The 21,280-nt window shown below is 34.9% G+C and overlaps 1 long non-coding RNA gene across 1 annotated transcript in view; it reads left to right on the forward strand.

Moving 5' to 3' along the window:
• Positions 1–2,315: 2,315 nt before the first annotated feature.
• LOC148239799 (uncharacterized) overlaps positions 2,316–21,280 on the forward strand; it is a 33,285-nt gene continuing 14,320 nt past the window's right edge. Inside the window, exon 1 of the long non-coding RNA XR_015816236.1 lies at positions 2,316–2,870. This is a non-coding gene — a long non-coding RNA (uncharacterized LOC148239799). The remainder of the gene's footprint in view (positions 2,871–21,280) is intronic.

The following is a 21,280-nucleotide window of genomic DNA, read 5'->3' on the forward strand; positions in this document are numbered from 1 at the left end:
ATAAGAGGGTTATGAATAGTTCACCACCCGGACTGCCTTTAAAAGTTAGTGAAAGTTGTCCTAGAATGCTCAGCATATTGCCCTTTATTTATTTCCTTGATTTTGTTTGTTCTTTTACAATGGTCATTCCCATAGCCCTATTGGGTATTCTAAATTATTGTGTAATGAATGTAAACCCTAAACTCTATTGTTTCGCTTTCGTATTTAATTTATGACTTTATTTTCTTTTAAGTTCTGGGCCTTTACAATTGGTATCAGAGTCGCGTTCCTCGGATCCATTCCTTACACAAAAACCTTAGTAAACACTAAAAAAATGAATTATTACTCAACCATTTTTTGTAAAATGCAGGTACAGATAGATGAAGAGAGGAAAACTCCCACTAAACCGAGTAGCCCAAGAGGGTTCGCTTCGACAGGATGTTGACCGACTATTTGAAATGCTGGAGAGACTCATCGCTGCCCAGCAGGCCCAGGAGGAAAGGAGGGAGCTACCTGACCCTCTGCCGCTGCCACAATTTGAGTCATCCTTGTAGCGGGAGGATCCTGAGACACCCTGGTACGACCCTACTTCTCCACAGTACCATCTGGCACCACCACAGTATGGTCCGTTGCCCCAACCGCACCATCCGGAACCACCACAGTATAGTTTGGTGCCCCAACCGCATCACTTGGCACCACCACAGCAATCCAGTGTCTCCACCTTATAATCTAGTACCACCACAGGGCCATCCGGTCCCTCCCCAGCACAATCCCATCCTTCTTCTATGGGATCCAGTTCTACCAATGATGGACCCGAACTACATTGAGAGGTATAAAAGATTAAACTCATCTACTTTTATAGGGGCATTCTCCTTTAAAGAGGCTGAGTACTGGTTAGCAAATATAGAGAAGGCTTTCACGACTTTTGGAGTAGTTCTTGAACAGAGAGTTATACTCGCCACATACATGCTGGTGGGAGAGGCAGGTCGTTGGTGGTAACTCAAGCAGGCCACCATGCCCGTTCTAGTCACTTGGGAACAGTTCCTGATGACTTTCAATGCAGAGTACCTCCCAAAGCATCTCCGACATCTGAAGAAAATGGAATTTGCACACCTGGTCCAGGGTGATATAACTGTGTCAGAATATGCCTGAAAGTTCCTAGAGTTGGGCCAGTAAAGATATCAAAAGTAGGGACTTAATTGAGTAGGAATAATCATAACTGCGACGAAATTATAAAGGCCCAAAAAGCAAACATGTAAGTCATTGAGCTAGAGAGCCAATCAGACTCTGCCATGTGTGTAGGTGAACACTTCACCAGAGTGAAGAATAACTCAAATGAGTCTAAGTGGTGTTGACCAAGCATCTCAAACTGTACAGATTAATAGATCCTACGATGGACGATTGGGATGACATAAATTCTTTCAAAGGCTACGATCTTTTGAACCTAGTATAAAAGAGGAGGCGAGCTGCATTGAGAGAGGCCGAGAGGGAGTGAGAGATAGGAGGTTAATCGGAGAGAGGATGGGCATGATGATTTACAGAGGATTAGGAGGAATTTTCATCGAAAATCAGCAAGGATGAGAAGGGTCCGAAAAAGACTATTACTGAAAATGAAAACCCATTCGGGAGCAAGAGGTAAGACAAATTTAAATTCCAACCCTGAATCTGAGATTTGTACATTCAATTCTTGTATCAGATATGATGTATGTTTACTAGGAGTTAAGGAAAACGAAATAGTGAAAATGTTCTCGCAATAAGAGAGAGAGAGAGAGAGAGAGAAAGAAGGAATAAAGAAAGAGTGTACGTGGAGAATGATATATTAGAGGGGTTAGGGAGAGGAAGTTGTATTATCCAGAAAATAGTTGGGAGTTTGGGTGAAAGTTCAAGGTGAAATTGCTAAATAGTTTGGTAGAATTAAGACGAGAAGAAGAAAAATAGGAGTAGAAGTGGGAGCTAAACACACCCTAATTTAGACTTGACTATAGGATTTGAGAAAATGAAGAGAGAAAGGTGCAGATATCAGAAAATGGGAGACAGATCTTCAGACAGTGAGGGCAACAAGTAAGGGAAATGACGAAGGGCTAAGAATGATGGATAGAAAATAGGTAAAAGAATGGGAAAGCAAAACATAGAGAAATCTTGTGGGTGTATGTAAAAAAATAAAAATAGTGAAAGAAACCAAAATCTAGGGAGATAATTCCTGGTTCTGACGGGTGGAACAAATATGTGTGGGTGAGTGGCCACCTAGTGGTCGAAATGTGCATAATAAATATGTGTTTTACATTTGGGAACAGTTCCTGATGACTTTCAATGCAGAGTACCTCCCAAAGCATCTCCGACATCTGAAGAAAATGGAATTTGCACACCTGGTCCAGGGTGATATAACTGTGTCAGAATATGCCTGAAAGTTCCTAGAGTTGGGCCAGTAAAGATATCAAAAGTAGGGACTTAATTGAGTAGGAATAATCATAACTGCGACGAAATTATAAAGGCCCAAAAAGCAAACATGTAAGTCATTGAGCTAGAGAGCCAATCAGACTCTGCCATGTGTGTAGGTGAACACTTCACCAGAGTGAAGAATAACTCAAATGAGTCTAAGTGGTGTTGACCAAGCATCTCAAACTGTACAGATTAATAGATCCTACGATGGACGATTGGGATGACATAAATTCTTTCAACGGCTACGATCTTTTGAACCTAGTATAAAAGAGGAGGCGAGCTGCATTGAGAGAGGCCGAGAGGGAGTGAGAGATAGGAGGTTAATCGGAGAGAGGATGGGCATGATGATTTACAGAGGATTAGAAGGAGGAATTTTCATCGAAAATCAGCAAGGATGAGAAGGGTCCGAAAAAGACTATTACTGAAAATGAAAACCCATTCGGGAGCAAGAGGTAAGACAAATTTAAATTCCAACCCTGAATCTGAGATTTGTACATTCAATTCTTGTATCAGATATGATGTATGTTTACTAGGAGTTAAGGAAAACGAAATAGTGAAAATGTTCTCGCAATAAGAGAGAGAGAGAGAGAGAGAAAGAAGGAATAAAGAAAGAGTGTACGTGGAGAATGATATATTAGAGGGGTTAGGGAGAGGAAGTTGTATTATCCAGAAAATAGTTGGGAGTTTGGGTGAAAGTTCAAGGTGAAATTGCTAAATAGTTTGGTAGAATTAAGACGAGAAGAAGAAAAATAGGAGTAGAAGTGGGAGCTAAACACACCCTAATTTAGACTTGACTATAGGATTTGAGAAAATGAAGAGAGAAAGGTGCAGATATCAGAAAATGGGAGACAGATCTTCAGACAGTGAGGGCAACAAGTAAGGGAAATGACGAAGGGCTAAGAATGATGGATAGAAAATAGGTAAAAGAATGGGAAAGCAAAACATAGAGAAATCTTGTGGGTGTATGTAGAAAAATAAAAATAGTGAAAGAAACCAAAATCTAGGGAGATAATTCCTGGTTCTGACGGGTGGAACAGATATGTGTGGGTGAGTGGCCACCTAGTGGTCGAAATGTGCATAATAAATATGTGTTTTACATTTGAATTTCTATTTTCCATTTTATTTCCAGAATTGTGCGCTCCAATGGGAGCTGCATGTGTGGCCCGTTTTTGGGTCGTGTGGTGTGTATTTGTTCTGGTAATGCACTGGTACTTTGTTATGTAGAATATGTGAGTTTTGAGTATAATTATGGATAAATAACATTTAAAGTCTGTTGTGAGTGGGTTGTTAATTTTGTATATATGAGATTTAAAGTATGTTGTGGGTGGGGTGTTAATATAGGCATATGAGATTCAAAGTCTACTGTGAATGGGATATTAGTACTAGGAGGGGATTGGCTAGAAGTGAATTTAAGGAGTCGTCAGGTATGGGCAGAGACAAAATATAACTTTAGTGATAGTGGAGAGTATATCCTGGGAAGAGAGATTGTAGGGAATACAAAGGCTCTATTATGAGATTGGTTCAGGTGTAAGTGTGTTATATTAACAAAAACCGAGGGCATAGAAATTCTAGAAGTTTAACAGAAGTGGGTGAATAAGGGCTGTTGGAGTGGGAGTGTAGTGAGAGTAATTCTTGAATACAGGTGATACTAATTTCATCTCGCTAGTTTTCAATTCTAAATTTGATTTAGTGGATATGTGTAGCTCATTACTATTTTTATTACAAATCTGGTGAAGTAGGAATAAAAATAAGAATTACCAATAACAGATCCCAACATATAAAGGTCACAAAGAGTGCTGAGAGTGATAACACATGATTATACTTTCACAAACACACACAAAATTGAGTTGATATACTTGTATTATGGGTACTTTCTTTTCTTTTCGGATTATATAGAACATGATGATTGAACCTTACAAGGGAATGGTGTATATATATATATAAATGGTTGTTAACAGATGTGCAGTTAAACATACCTTGGAATGAGAATTACTTGTTGCTTTATGTTGAGTAGGGATACTTTAGGGATATACTACTGATAAGCAAAGATGGGTTGTAATGGTGCCTTGACCATTTAGATTAAAATAGAGTTCTCTATTGATCCTATGCTTGACACACAACCTATTTCTATTACTCCTTATAGAATGGGAGGAGTAGAATTAGCAGAGTTACATAAATAACTTCAGGAACTCTTAGATAAAGGTTTTATCCGCCCTAGCATTTCTCCATAGGGTGCACCAGTCTTGTTTGTGAAAAAGAAGGACGGGAACCAAAGACTGTATATTGACTATAGGGCTCTTAACCAAGTCACGATCAAAAACATATATCGTATACCAAGGATTGATGACATTTTTTATCAATTGCAAGATGTTAGGGTATTTTCAAAAATTTATTTGAGGGCTGGGTATCATCATATCAAGATCGAGGCAGAAGATATTTCAAAGACTACTTTCAGAACCAGATATGGCCACTTTGAATTCAAGGTCTCACCTTTTGGTTTAACTAATACTCCTATAGTATTTATGGATTTAATAAATTGGGTATTCATGCCTTATATGGTCAAGTTTGTTATCATGTTCATAGATGATATTCTGATATACTCCAAAGACTAATGATGAACATGCTGAACACTTGAGGTGTGTTTTGGGGACTCTCAAAAGAGAAAAGTTATATTCTAAGCTAAGCAAATGTGAATTCTGTCTTGACATAATCTTTTTCCTCAATCATATCGTTTCTAAAGAATGAATCATAATAGACTATGCCAAGATTGATACAATAGTGAATTGGAAGCATGCTACCACTATTACAGAAATCCAAAGCTCCCTAGTGTTGGCAGGTATTACTGCATATTCGTCGAGGGATTTTCTAAGATTACAGTTCACCTTACTCACTTACTAAGATGTGAAATTTAAATAAACAGATGCTTGTGAAAACAGTTTTCAAGAGCTTAAGAATCAACTTTTTACTACTCTAATGTTAGCTTTATCTAGAGGTTTTGGAGGTTATGCAGTGTATATAGATGCATCATAATTGGGCCTAGGTTGTGTTTTAATGTAGCATAACAAGTCATCAATTATGGTCTAAGATAATTGAAGAACCATGAACGAAACTATCCAACTCATGACTTAGAATTATTTGTTATAGTATTTCCTCTTAAAACGTGGCGTCATAGCTATACAAGCCTTAAAGAGGGAAACAAAATGGAATGTGAAGACTGACTTTAGGGTTCATGATGATGGGATCCTTAGATTCAAGAATAGATTATGTATTCCTGATGATCAAGACCTAAAGAAGCAAATCTTAGAGGAAGCCCATAGTTCTAGAATGTCAATCCACCCAGGTAACACAAAGATGTATAAGAATTTGAGATCTCGATATTGGTGGATAAGTATGAAAAATGATACTTCTGATTTTGTCAATCACTTCTTACTTGTTAGAGAGTTAAGACTGAGCACCAGAAACCTAGTGTGTTGTTTCAAGTTATCCTTATCCGGAATAGAAATAGGAGCACATCACTGTGAACTTTGTAACAAGGCTACCAAGAACCAGGTCAAGTCATGATGCAGTATGGGTCATTATGGACATGATCAAATCAACTCATTTTTTACCTTTAAAGACCACAAATTCTCTTGAAAAGCTTGTCAAGTTGTACATTAGATAGGTAATCAGACTCTACAGAATTCCTATTTTAGTGATTTTCAATAGAGATTCCCAGTTTACTTCTAAATTTTGGATAAGTCTTCAACAGGATCTTGACACTACGCTATCCTTCAGTATAATATTTCATCGTCAGACAGATAGGTAATCAGAAAAAACCATCCTAGCTTTGGAGGATATGCTTCAAGCTTGTATTCTAGATTTTGGAGGAAATTGGGATGCTCACATTCGTTTGACCGAGTTTGCTTACAATAATAACAATCAATCCAGTATTGGAATGACTCCATGTGAAGCTTTTTATAGCAGACCCTGTAGATCGCCAATGTGTTGGGAATAGGTTTGGGATCAAAAATTGTATGGACCAGAATTAATCGAAGAAATAAATTTTAAGATTGCATTAATCAAAAGTAATCTCCAAATTACTCAGAACTGACAAAAGAGTTATGCAGATAATTGCATGAGAGATCTAAAATTTCAGGTTGGTGACCATGTATTCTTGAAGGTATTACCACTGAAGGGCATCATGAGATTTGGAAAGAAAGAAAAATTGAGTTCTTGTTTCATTGGATCTTTTGAGGTCTTGGCCAAGATGAGTACTTCTACGTATCAGATAGCACTTCCACAAGAGTTAGTCAAGATCCATAACATATTTTATGTATCTATACTATGCAAGTATCATCCTGACCTGTCTCATGTGCTACACTATGAGGCACTTCTGATTGAAGAGAACTTGACTTATGAAGAGGTGCCAATGGCCATTCCTGATAAGCAAGGCCGGGTACTCAAGAACAAGACCATTCCCATGTTAAAGGTACTTTGGAACCATTAGTCCCAAAATTATTAAGTATAATTTTCTTTTATTATTTATTTACAAATAGTTTTAAGTACATTATTAGTTATTTAATGATATAGTAGTGGTCAACATATAATTATTTATTGAGTGGAATCAAGTACTTAATTTATTAATATATTAGTGAGGTTACAATTGTCAACAAAGTTAAGTTTTAACGAGGTTATTACGTATATTAGCGAAATTAACATTTTATAACCATTAAGTTTTCTTAAATTAGAGTAGTCATAATGGACCACATGTAACATCATATGTATAAGGGATTTAATTTTAATTTATCCTTAAATTAAATTTTAATTCATGTTTTTAATTAAGAATAAATTAGTTAAAATACAAATTAAACTTAAGAAAATTATAAAACATCAAAATTTCCCCTAAATATATAATTAATTAAATTAGGGAGCAAACTGAACAAATTTAAATCAATTTGCAGCACTTTCTAATTTAAAAAATTGATTCAAGGGCCAAAATGCAAAGAAAACTTAAAATCAGGACCTTAGTGCGATTTCTAGAATGTGTCCCAGCTCAACAAGTGACGTAGTTGCAAGCCAATCGTAGAAAGCTGCATGACGTCTGACCTGCACATGTGGTCAGCCACGCGATCATACTTGGGTATGCAAATCAGATGGCTTCCCAGTGTGCAAAGGTAATGATTGTGATCCAATGGCTCACAAGAGAGATGTCGATCGAATGGCCTGCATGTGTTCCAAGGTAATCCAATAGCCTCACGCACAGACGGTCCTGATGGACAAAGATTGCGATCTAATGGCAGGGAGGCGCACAGAGTAGAATTACATTTTTGCCATTAATGAGCCCAGATCACATGGACCGCACGTAGCCACGTCTTGCGGTCAATATTTGATCATAGGAAAATATTTAAACCGGCCACTCCCCTGCTGATCGCCATGTCTGGTGGGGAAGAAGTAAAAGGAAAGAGAGGAGAGGGAAGAAAGAGGAAGAAAATAAGAAAAAGTCACCGCTCGCAGTGGAGGAAAGAGAAAAAAGTGATGGAAAAGGGAGGAATCGTACCAGAAAGAAATGAAACCACGAAAGGGAGATGATCAACGATGGTTCAAAGCCGAAAAAATGTGAAAATCAACTTGGTTTTTTGGTGACCCAACTCCCTTCGGTGTTATCAAACATGAACTTTCGTGAGTGAATTTATGGAGTTTCTTTTATTATTTTAATTAAATAAAATACTCTAGAGATAGCTTGCATATAGTATGATATTTTTAAAGTTCAAATTAGATCAAAATCAAGCCTTGCATGCATGAATCTTGAGTTTGTCACTGACCCGAGAAGGAAACTTTTGTGCAGGTTTTCTTCGATTTTTATAATAGTTTTTAGAGCTTAATTCACGCCTTAAACACTTCAAAATTGATATGTATAATTATTACGTACCCCGAAGCCTTCATTGTATCGATTTTTAATTGTTTTCATCAATTAAAATGAAATTTATTTGCAGGTGAATAAGGGTTGAGGGGTTAGTTTGAGAAACTAGTTTTAGACCCATCCAGGCGGTTAAAACTGCCAGGAAAGGTCCAAACAAGATCTGTTTTGGCTTATTTTCATTTGTGTGAATTAAATGTATGAGAGCATGGCTTGGTGATTTATTAGCATTTTGGATGTACTATAAATAGAGAGAGAAGAGAATTAAGATCGAATATTAAATTTTAGAAAAAACATTTGGTGAGTGGAATTAGGTAGAAAAAAAAATTGTATAGAGAAAGAATTAGAAATTAATTAGAAATAAAATAAAATGAAAAATGCTTAAAATTATAAAAGAAAAAAAAATTAAAATAATACATAATAAATAATAATAGTAATATTACCAATAGATTTTGAAAATTAAATCACAAAGAAGTTCATAAAGTAAATTTGTCACGGACTATACCCCGTCTTATAGGGTGATCGGAACATATTTCTTTAATCATATAGATTCGAGTTAAGTAAAATAATTTAAATTTATTAATAATAAAAGAATCGCAGAAGCGTTATATCCCTTACATATAAAACATAAACATATGTACGAGACTCTAAATTTTCTTACTTACATTACTAAACAAAAAAATAAAACAGTAACTTTAATATCAGAGTCTAGTCTTTAGAGATTTCCTCCATATCATCGCTCACTCTACAATGGTATCTTCTGTATTTGGAGGGTGATAGAAAGGATGAGATAAAATATCCCAATAAGCAATATTATAAAATCACAATATACTACATGTAATATATAGTTTTTTTACACACAACAGAACATATATCAAATAATCTTTTCAAAACATATACAAATCAGAAGACGAAAGCATAAATCAAAAAACCTATACATGTTGTATACCTCATCACTATTATGGAGGATCAATCAGTTACCATACATTATGCATAGGCACGGATACTTATTACTGGTTCCCCATGTACCCGAACACAGAACGACATACATGAGTACCTTGAAACACTGTTACCTCCCTGAACACAGAACGGTTAGGGCGCGCATATCAGACTATTTCCACACACACTCAAACAAAAAATGGTTATATATGAGTACACACTTATCACGTCGCCAGTTCACCCAACATCGAACGATTATGTACGACCAGATTAAAGTCGAGCATAATGCAAGTGCTTTTGAAATAACTTATTTCCATAATTAGTGATGCACACAAATTAAAATCACATTTTGAAAACACTAAGTAAAATAGCATTTATATCGAAGTAAAATTTTAATAAATAGTTTTTTAACAAATACAGAAGACAAATTAAACATGTGTACATTTTTATACTGAAAATATGTAAAATACTTTAAAACTACGTAGGCTATGAATTCATAATATCAACTTACCTTAGTTCTTTAACAGTCGTAGTCTTAATTCCAGCAGAGTTTCGGCCTTATTTATGATTATTTTCTCTAAACAATTCGACAGACTTTCGAGATGATTTTTGGTGACTTTCTTTACTCAAAAATATCCAACACAATACTCAAAAATTAATCTCAAAAATAAAAAAGAAACTGAACTTTAAAATTTAAGAAAAATCTTACATTTCTAACAGTTTATAGCTTCTTTTTAATCATGAGCCTTATTCTTCTTCTCTTCACCTTTCTTTACTCTCACAAATTTAATAGAGTTTTCCTAAGGTTTTTATCTAAAACCTCAAAATATTATCAAATATCACACACTTTGTTCTCCTTCTTCTTCCTTCACCTCTATGTTTCTTACTAATTTTTTATTATTCGAAATCTCTCTTTCTCCCTTCTCCTATCCCCTATTTATAGGAGTGGGAAACCACGAGAAAAAATTTGCCACCATTTCGTCTTACTATTTCATCTAAAAGTTGTCACCTTTCATCATATTTTTTCACTTAAAAGGTTACCACTCTTCACATATCATTTTACCTAAAAGGCCTTTTAACATGTAACTTCATCTAAAATGTTACCACTTTTCATTTGCCGTTTTATTTAAAAGACCTTTTCACATGTCATTTCATCTAAAAGGTTACCACTTTTCATATGTCACTTCATCTACAAGTTATCATTTTCACCTATTTTGAGGTGTCAGAAGATGTTTCCTAATCAATTTCACCTTCTCTGTAGTTTCTTCTACTAATTTAGGTCCAACTAGTTTTTGTTCCTTAACTTCTTTCCAACAGATAGACGATTTGCAGGATCTTTCATACAAAGCCTCATAGGGTTCCATTTGAATACTATACTGATAATTGTTATTGTACGCAAACTCAATCAGAGGTAAATGATCATCCTAATTACCTCCTAACTTAATGACGCAAGCCCATAACATATCCTCTAGAGTTTGGATTGTCAGTTCTGATTGACTATCCATCTGAGGATGGAAAGTCATACTAAAGCATAGCTTGGTCCCCATGGTATTCTGTAAATTGGTTTAAAATCTTGAAGTAAAGCGGAGATCTCAATCAGAGGAGATTTTGATTGGAATTTCATGCAATCTCACAATCTCCTTGATATAGAGTCTGGCCAACTTGTTCAGTGGGTCATTTACTTTGATAGCCAGAAAATGAGTAAACTTGGTTAATTTATCAACGATAAACCATATAACACTATGTTGAGATCTTGTTTTAGGTAGACCCACAACGAAATCTATAGTAATATGTTCCCATTTCCACTCTGCTACCAGTAAGGGTTGAAGTAGTCCTGCTGGTCTCAGACGTTCACCCTTCACTTTTTGGAATATTAGACATTTAGAAACAAACTCTACTATATCCTTCTTCATCCCACTCTATTGATATTTGGTCCTTAAGTTCTAAAACATTTTAGTGTTGCCAAGGTGCATAGCAAATCTAGAGCAGTGCGTTTATTCCAATATCTCATTTTTCATACTATTATTATTCGGCACACATGCTCTGTTTCCAAACCTCAATACACCACCTTCCGATAGTCTAAATTCTGGTATAAGTCCCTTACTGAGATCTTCTATAATTGACTTCAAGGTAAAATCATATTGTTGAGCTTCTCTAATTTTTTGTATCAAAATGGGTTGTACTTTTATATTGGCTAGGTATCTTCCTAATCTCTTATATTAGACATTCAGATTTTGGCTTTTCTCGGATTGTATATGATCTTGCAATTATAATCCTTAAGTAATTTCATCTATCTCCTTTGGCGCATATTAAGTTTTTTCTGCGAGAACAAATACTTCAAATTCTTATGGTCTATATGAATCTCGAAACTTTCACCATATAGATAATGGCACCAGATCTTTAAGACAAAAATATGGCGGCTAGTTCTAAGTCATGGGTAGGATAGTTCTACTCATGATTATTTAATTGTCTAGAACCATACGTATCACTTTTTTGTGTTGCATTAGCACGCATCTTAACCCTTGTTTTGAAACATCACTGTAGATAGAGAATCCACCAATACCATTAGGAATAGGCAATACTGGAGCTGTTGCCAACCGTTTCTTTAGTTCTTGAAAACTTTATTCACACTTCCTATAATAATCTTTGAAAAATTTTCAATAAACTTCCTGGCGTATCCAGCCAGACCGAGGAAACTTCAGACTTTAGTTACCATTGTAGGCATTTTCAAGTTTACTACTGATTCTACTTTAACTGGATCTACTGTTATCCCGTCCTTTGAAACTATATGTCCAAGGAAGGTAACCTTATTTAACCAAAACTCACACTTTTTAAACTTGGCATACAACTTCAGTTTCCTAAATATCCCAAGCACTATTGCCAAATGCTTCGCATGTTCAACCTCGCTCCATGAATAAGTCAATATATCATTAATGAAAACAATGACAAACTTATCAAAGAATTGTAACACCCAAGTAATTTAATTTTTATCTTACTATTTTTATTTTTATTTATTTGAATTTTTTTTTATTTTTAATTAATTTAATTTGATTTAATTTAATTTAATTTAATAAAAATAAAAATAATAATAATGATAAAATTGGGTAAAAATATTATCTGGATTTAATTGAAATTGATTTTGGGAAAAAAGGGTGAAAATTTAGATTCTGGGGGTGTTTTTAAAAAGAAAATCGAAAACTGGAGGTCAAAACACAATTTAAAAAAGTTGTGCCACGTCAGCAGTCCGGTCAGCAACCCCGGCCAACCAGAACACGCCGTGTGGCAAGGAAACGCTGACCAGGGGACGGGCCACATAGGCGATCCGCGTGCGTGCGATCGGACGGCCCAGATCCATTCCCGCACGCACGGACGGCCCAGATTCACGCGTACGGACGACCCAGATTCAATCGAGCACGGACGGCCCAGATTTCATCGCGATGGACGGCCCAAATTTAATCGCAATTAAATCGCGATCGAACGGTCCAAATTTAATCTTGATAGACGGTTGAGATTAAAAGGCAAATGGTATATATAACCCCACCCACACTTGACTACAAAACCCTAGCCGTCAGTGCCTCGCCGGAGAAGAAGAACCAGACGTCGGAGGAGCCGGCCACCGCCACTCGCCGCCGCACCAGGGAAGTTTTTGACCGCCGATCGAGGTAAATTTTTTCTCTCTGGCTCTTTTTCGATGCTGAGTCCGCCTATGGCCAAACCGGAGCCAAACCACCGGTCAAACGGCCGGAAAACCTAGCCGAAGTCCAGTGGCGCCGCCGCGCCCCCCTCTGTTTTTGCCTCCGATGAGGCCCTTCCCGGCCTCCGTTCAATACAAATTTTATACCACTGTGATCACCGTTCTTTTCTCTACAGGTTGATCGGAGCCAAACATCAAAACGCGACTCACGACGGAGGAGCCACCGCACCCGAGAGCACCGCCGCCGGTAAGTTTTGGTTTTTCATGATTTTTTGGCCCACCGAGGGCCCTAGGGTTGTTTTATCGCAGGGACCGATGCAAGTGTAGCCAAATTCGGCCGAAAACGGCCAACCCGAGGCGAATCGCTGCCGGTCATCGCCGGAGCACGGCGGAGCCGCCGTGCCGGAATTCTGATTTTGGCCGAAAGGAGCCCTAGGTCTGATTTGGAATTTTTTAGGACACGTGTAGGTACCGGAAATGCGTTTCAGTTTTCCGAAAAAAATTCAGAAAAATTAGGGACAGCCTGTAGGCACACTGTAGAGTCGAATTCAGACCCCGAAACAAGTAAGGACCCCTCACCCTGTTTCCTATCACGGTATTAAAGCTAAATAAATAATTAAATTGTACTTTGTGACTTTATAGATGTATAATTGATTAAGGTTGCCAATGGAGCCTGAGTCTGATACAGTGTTGGTATGTTATTGTTTGATCTAATTTCCAGTATTAAATGCAGCATGATGTTTGATGTAATTATGTTATGGTCTCGTATGCATGAACTATGGTTTCTTTTATTATGGTTTGTGTTATGGTGAACCCGGTACTGTATTGTCTTGTTTGGTGTCAATTACTAGTTTACATATTGTGTATGATTGGATGATTGAGACCAAGAAAATGGGCGAAAAGGTTATGTGAATTGATAAGTGGAAAATATGAACAGCCTGACTAGATATCCTAGGAGATGGTGGACGGACCAGATCCGTAAGGAACCCTACCGGGAACGTGGTCTCTCATAACGGATGGGATATGGAGACCTTATGTGTTTTGGCGCCCATACCGGACGGGGTATTGAGGTTCATGGTTTTGGCGCCCATACCAGACGGGGTATGGGGACGGCCCTGGAATCAGGTTGTAAATGTTAATGGTTCACGTGTAGAGGGGACCCCCTATGGATCCCCAGGGATACTAGTAGGCTGGTAAAAAAGGAAATCTGTTTTTTGATGATTGAAATGTAAAGGTATGATATGTGTTATGTTATAAAGTGTGTATGATTTCATGATATTATAAGGTTATTATTTTCATATGTTGTTTTCATGGATCTCACCGAGGTAAGTGGACAGTAAAGGTTTTTATGTTAATAAACGACTTCGTTATAAATTATGCTCCATTAGTCATTTTTGTTTTCTACCCACCTTTACTTCCGTGGCGGTGAGATAGTGTGATGTCTTTACTGTACTGGTGTAGCTCATCCCTTATTTAAGCATTTCAGATCAGGAAGACGTTGTTCCCGAGCCCGTTCTGCAGGAAGAGGGCGAAGGGGACGCCTAAAGACTTTATAGTTATATTTATAATTTTTATTTCGAGTATCTCTTTTAGTTAGTTTGTTCCTTCATGTTTTGAGTACGTTTTGGTTATTGTGTAAGGGATGTTAATCAAAATTTTTATTACGCTTCCGCATTTGAGATTTTTAATACATATATTCCATTTAAATTTCCGGAGCCGTTACAAGAATGGCTGAAAGACTTTATTCATCATATCCATAAATGCTGCAAGAGCATTTGTTAGACCAAAAGGAATGACTAAGAATTCGTAATAGTCATACCTGGTTCTGAAGGCAGTCTTGGGAATATTCTTTTTCTTAATTTTTAGTTGATGATATTCAGAACATATATCAATATTTAAAAATATTTGGGCTCCTTGAGGTTGGTCGGATAAATTATTGATACGAGACAACATATACTTATTTTTTATGATAACTTGGTTTTGTATAGTCGATATAGAGTCGCATGGTACCATCCTTCTTCTTCACAAATAGTACTGGAGCTCCCCACGGTGAGACACTTGGTATGATAAAACCGTTATCTAATAATTTGTGCAATTGTTTATAGAGTTCCTCTAATTCAGCTTTCGTCATTCGATACAAAGCCTTAGAGATAGGACTTGTACCAGGAATTAAGTCAATGAAGAACTCAATCCTTCGGTCTACAAGTGAACCTGAAAGATCTTCTAGAAAAACATCAAAAAATTTCTTCACCACTGATATCTGTTATAGATTGACTTCTCTACTTTTATTCTCCACTACGTAAGTCAAATACCCTGCACATCCCTTCTCAAGTAATCATTGAGCTTGAATGCAAGATACGAGACATGGATATTAGGGCTCCCTAATCCCCTTAAATTTGAAGTCCTTGTCATTGGAAATATTAAAAGTAATCATATTTTCATGACAATTTATATTGGCATAGTACACTACCAACCAATCTATTCCTAATATGACATCAAAATCATACATATCTAGGAGTATAAGATATACCGATAACTCTCTGTTGGCAATCTCTACAATACATGTTCGACAGACTGTACTAGTGGTCAAGTCCTTAATGGCTGGGGTAATTACTACTAATACATATTCTAAAGGTGACTGTTTAATGTTCAGATGCTAAGCAAACTTGTGATGGAAAAGAGTATGTAGATCCTGGGTCTATTAAAAGTTTAGCCAAGGTACTAGAGATAATGAGCATATCTTGGATTACATCCTGAGAGGATTAAGCATCTTGCTCTGTAATGGCAAATACTTTTCCTTGAGTTGTTGGTCTGATATGCTCTTTATTTATAGTACACTCTTTGGTCCATTGTTGAGTACTACCACATTTGAAGCATCCATTTGTCAACTTGTAGCAGGGTCTACTACCATGTTTCTTTCTACAATGGGGACATATCTATTCTGACCCTTGTGTTGGGATTAAGAGATTCGTTTTCTACCTTTTATCAAGTTGTTCTGGCTCGTAGACCTTCATCTTATTGTTTGGCATGAATGGTCGAACCCGTTGGATCTGTTATGGGATTAGACTTGTAGCCTTTTCTGTAATTTGGGCTTGTTCCAGTGCTTCTTGATAGTCATTAATTTTCAGAACAGAGATTTTATCCTAAATCTTTTTACATAGGCCTCTCTGAAACTTCTTGGCTCTTAGGCTTCCATTTGCTAGTAAGTTGGGTGTGAACTGAACCAGCTCTATAAACTTTTTTGCATATTCTGCCACCCTCATATTCCCTTGCTTTAATTCTAGGAACTCCATTTGCTTTTGTTACCGAACAAAGTCAGGAAAATACTTCTCGTAGAATGCCGCTCCACATATTTCCCAAATGATCAGTGTCATCAACGATCCATTCTTCAAGGGCCACCAGTGTTCTGCAGCTCCATTGAACATGAATGTGGCTAATTGTATCTTTTGCTCTGAAGTGACGCTGAGAACATCAAATATCTTCTTTAACTCCATGATCCACTGTTTATTTAATATCGGGTCGGTTGCTCCAGCAAATGATGGTGGGTTCATTCTCTTAAATCTTTCAATGAGTTTTTCATTATTTTTATTCATCGGCTAGGTGTTACTAGTACTAGCATTATTACCGTTTGTAACACTTTTGTTATGGACTACGTGTTGAGTTACCATCATGGCCAAACCTTCGACTATATGCATGAGTCTATCTAGACTCTACTCGATCCGGTCTTCTGGAATCTAATGTGCATGCTCTCTCGGTATCCTTGCCATTTCCTACATTCATGAAATTCAAATTTAGAGATATTTTTCTATATTTTCCAACTCTATCTAATTTTTATATAACCTAAGCCTCGTGTTTAAGGGATGTCCTATAATCATGCTTGATACCACTTGTCACGGACCACACCCCATCTTATAAGGTAATGACCGAAGTATATTTTTTTAAAATCATATAAATTCGAGTTAAGTTAAATAACTTAACTTTATTAATAATAAAAGAGTTGCAGAAGCATTACGTCCTTTAAATATAAAATATAAACATATATACGAGACTCTAAATTTCTTTACTTACCTTACTAAACAAAAAAATAAAATAGTAACCTTAATATCAGAGTGTAGCCTTCAGAAACTTCCTACATATCATTGCTCACTCTGCAGCGGTATCTTCTGTATCTGTAGGGTGATAGGAATGGTGAGATAAAATATTTTAATAAGTAATATTATAAAATCACAACATAGTATATGCAATATATAGTTTCTTTACACACAAGAAAACATATATCATATAATCTTTTCAAAACAGATACGAATTAGAAAACGAAAGCACAAATTAGAAAACATATGCATGTTGTATACCTCATCACTATTATGGAGGATCAATCAGTTAGTATACATTATGCGTAGGCACAGATATTTATCACTGATTCTCATATACCTGAACATAAAACAACATATATGAGTATCTTAGAACACTACTACTCCCCGAATACGGTACGGTTAGGGCACGCATATCAGACTATTTCTCCATACACTCAAACACGAAATGATTATGTATGGGTACACACTTATCCCTTTGCCAATACACCCGAACACGAAAAGGTTATGTACGGTCAGATTAAAGCCTAGCATAATGTAGGTGCTTTCGGAATAACTTCTTTCCATAATGAATGATGCACACATATCAAAATCATATTTCGAAAACACAAAGCAAAATAACATTTATATCGAAGTAAAACTTTAATAAATACTTAACAAATACAGAAGATAAATTAAACATATGCACATTTTTATACTGAAAATACATAAAATACTTCAAAACTACATAGGTTATGAATTCATAATATTCACTTACCTTAGGTCCTTAACAGTCGTAGTCTTAATTCTGCATAGTTCTAGCTTTATTTATGACTTTTTTCCTCTAAAAAATTCGATAGAGTTTCGAGATATTTTTGATCATTTTCTTGACTCAAAAATATCTAACACAATACTTAAAAACTAATCTAAAAAATTAAAGAGAAACAAAACTTCAAAAATTAAGAAAAAGCTTACCTTTCTAACAGTTTATAGTTTCTTTTTTATCATGAATCTTATTCTTCTTCTTTTCCTCTTTCTCTGCTCTCTCAAATTTAGCAGAGTTTCTCCAATGTTGTATCTAAAATCTCAAAATATTATCAAATATCACACTTCATACTCGCTTTTCTTCCTTCACCTCTATGCTTCTTATTATTTTTCTCTTATTCGGAATTCCTCTTCCTCCCTTCTCCCATCCCCTATTTATAGGAGTGGGGAGCCACAAGGAAAAAGTTTTCACCATTCTGTCGTACTATTTTATCTAAAAGTTGTCACCTTCATCATATTATTTCACTTAAAATGTTACCACTCTTCACATGTTGTTTTACTTGAAAGGTCTTTCAACATATCACTTCATCTAAAAGAGCACTTTTCACATGTCGTTTTATCTAAAAAACATTTTCACATGTTATTTCATCTAAAAGGTTACCACTTTTCACATGTCACTTTATCTAAAAGTTATCATTTTGTTATGTCATTTTATCTAATAGTTATCACTTTTTATTATACCACCTCATTTAAAAAATTTCCAACTTTTCTCATGCCTCTTCATGCTTATTCCAGCTCCTTCATCCTCATCTATCCTTTTTTCAATTGACTTGACACTACGTCCTTAACCTAACTATATAGTTTCAAACACATGCAAAGTTAGATTAAATGTATCAAATATATGAAATTAACTCAGAGGTATTTTGAAACTATTACAAAATTAATATTTATAAATAATCATTCCATTAACGAAATAAAATATCAAAATTGAAATTAAAAAATTTTAGTTAAAAAAAAAGGAAGAGCTATGATAGAAATTCATATTTGTAAAAAAATAAAATAAAATACCAATCTTAATTAGTATAGAAAAAAATATATAAAATTAGAAGAAGTGAAAATTTAGAAAAAAACTGGTTTATGATTGGTATGGATAAAAATCAGCAGTGTGGTGAACCCTATTCTTGGGTGGATGAAAGCCTTGCCAGACATAGTTGGGATGTGTATTCTGTTTTGAGTCACTAGTGACGAACTATTGTGACCAGTTTGCATGATTTGTGTGTGTCTCTATGCTTGTAATATTGAGAATTATGATTCCACAATGGTGCCAATTAGATAACGGATACATCTATTCAATATCAAATAAAAATCTAAAATTTTAGTAATTTTAATTAAATAATTGGGTTGAGGCACATCGAGAATCAAAGATATCAGTTGAGGGGTTACAGATGTCTCTATTTAGCTGGAAACTATGAGAAGTTATGATATGTGATTATGAGGGATAAATTTTAGCATAAGGGGAATTTAAGAGATAAATTTAGCTTAGAGGGATTTTGAGGGATAAAATGAATTTACGGAGATTGTAAAGAATAAAATGAGCCTAGGAGGATCTTGAGGGATAAAATGAGTTAGGGAGATAATAAGAGATAGATTAGAAATTTTAATCTCTCTGCATTTCACAGCTTTCAAAAAAAAAAATGTTTTACGTCTTTGATTGATTAATTGTTTGTATGTCGTATACCAATGGCGTCACTAATTTTTTATATTTATTGAGCACGTGGAAAGATCATTTCATTCAATTTTATCAATTTTTCAGATCAGGAGGATCCAATTTTAGATTAGGAGGATCCAACCCCTAAACTAGATAAAAAAAGAAACTGTGTAAGCACCCGTGGTAGAAATTGATATTTTTATAACCGAACAGATCTTTATTTTGTTTTGGCTCTATCTTACGGATATCAAGTATTGTAAATAGTGCTACAATATTGTCAAGAGATAGATAGTGTATGTTTTGAAATCTACAAATACTTTGCTTATTATTTTTCCACTGTGTAATTGGTGCTTGACGACTGTAATCCCTCCAAATAAAAATAAGGGTGTCACAACACAAATTTAATTTAATCTTTTTTTCTGAAAAATAAAACAACTTTGCTTAATGATTATAAGATCACTGGTGCTTGACGACTGTAATTCCTCCAAATAAAAATAAAGGTGTCACAACATAAATTTAATTTAATTTTTTTTCTGAAAAATAAAATAACTTTACTTAATGATTATAAGATCATTATTAATTTGTTAACTCATTTCTCTTGAGCTAGAATATCCTATATTATGAAATCTTTTCTTTTACTTCCACTTGAGTATTATGCACATCTTAATCAACTTCATCATTGTATATTCCACACTCTAGTTAATCATCTTATGCTCTTTCATTATTAACTCACTTACCTACTCAATAATACAAGTTAAATATCTACCCAGAATGTTACATTATTTGTAAAAGAAAGCAATGAAGAAATAACATCGATTTCTTATTAAAAGATAATTTAATTAATATGAAATAAGTTCCTCTTAAAATCATATAGTAAGTTCTTCATACTATCTAAAAGTCTTATAAACAAGTTTGGTTTTTTTTATAATTTCAATATCAAAATATATTTTATGTATTTTGAATATAAAACATGTAGAAAGAATAAAATATTATAAGACATGATTGATTTTAAAAGATTATAAGTTACATTTTGAAGATATATACCTTTCATAATTTTTTTAATGTTAAATATAAAATCTTTCTTTAGATAAAAAAAACAAGTATAATTATTCTCTTAGTATATTTTTATAAAACCAGAGCATATATAACTAGTTGTCAGTAAAATAGGGCATGCTTTTAGATATTGATTTTGCTAACACAAAGAAAAATCTATTGATTGTGTCATGAAACAATTATTATAAGCATCAAAACACTTAATATAATAACAAACATAGTTCACAAATCTATTTCCTTCTCTAGCCTTCCTCTAAGTACAATAATTTAAAACCTTGCTCTAGTGAAAGTATATTTGAAACTTAACCATTTTGATCCTTTTGTCCTTCTCAAATTTTGAAAAGACAAAAATCTCATAACTGAAAAATATCTATTTTGACCCTTACAATTACTAAAATTGTAATACCAAATGCTCAAGCATCACTCCAGTAACTTTTTAAACAAAAACTACTAATTTTTAAAACTCAAACATAATTACTAGTAGTTTTATACTTGAGCTTTTATGTAGAGTTTAATAGTAACACATTTTTTCTTAGATGAGACCTATATTCCATAATTTTCATTACTCAAATCATTCATGTGCTATCACAGACCATACTCCTTCTTTATGGGGTAATGACAAGAGCATACTTACTTAAATCACATATACTCGAGTTAAGTAAAATAACTTAACTTTATTAATTATAACAAAGTCGCAGAAGTGTTACATCAATTAAATATAAAACATAAATATATGT

This window comes from Carica papaya, chromosome 9, assembly GCF_054855325.1.
Source record: "Carica papaya isolate Zhongbai chromosome 9, ASM5485532v1, whole genome shotgun sequence".
NCBI lineage: Eukaryota > Viridiplantae > Streptophyta > Magnoliopsida > Brassicales > Caricaceae > Carica > Carica papaya.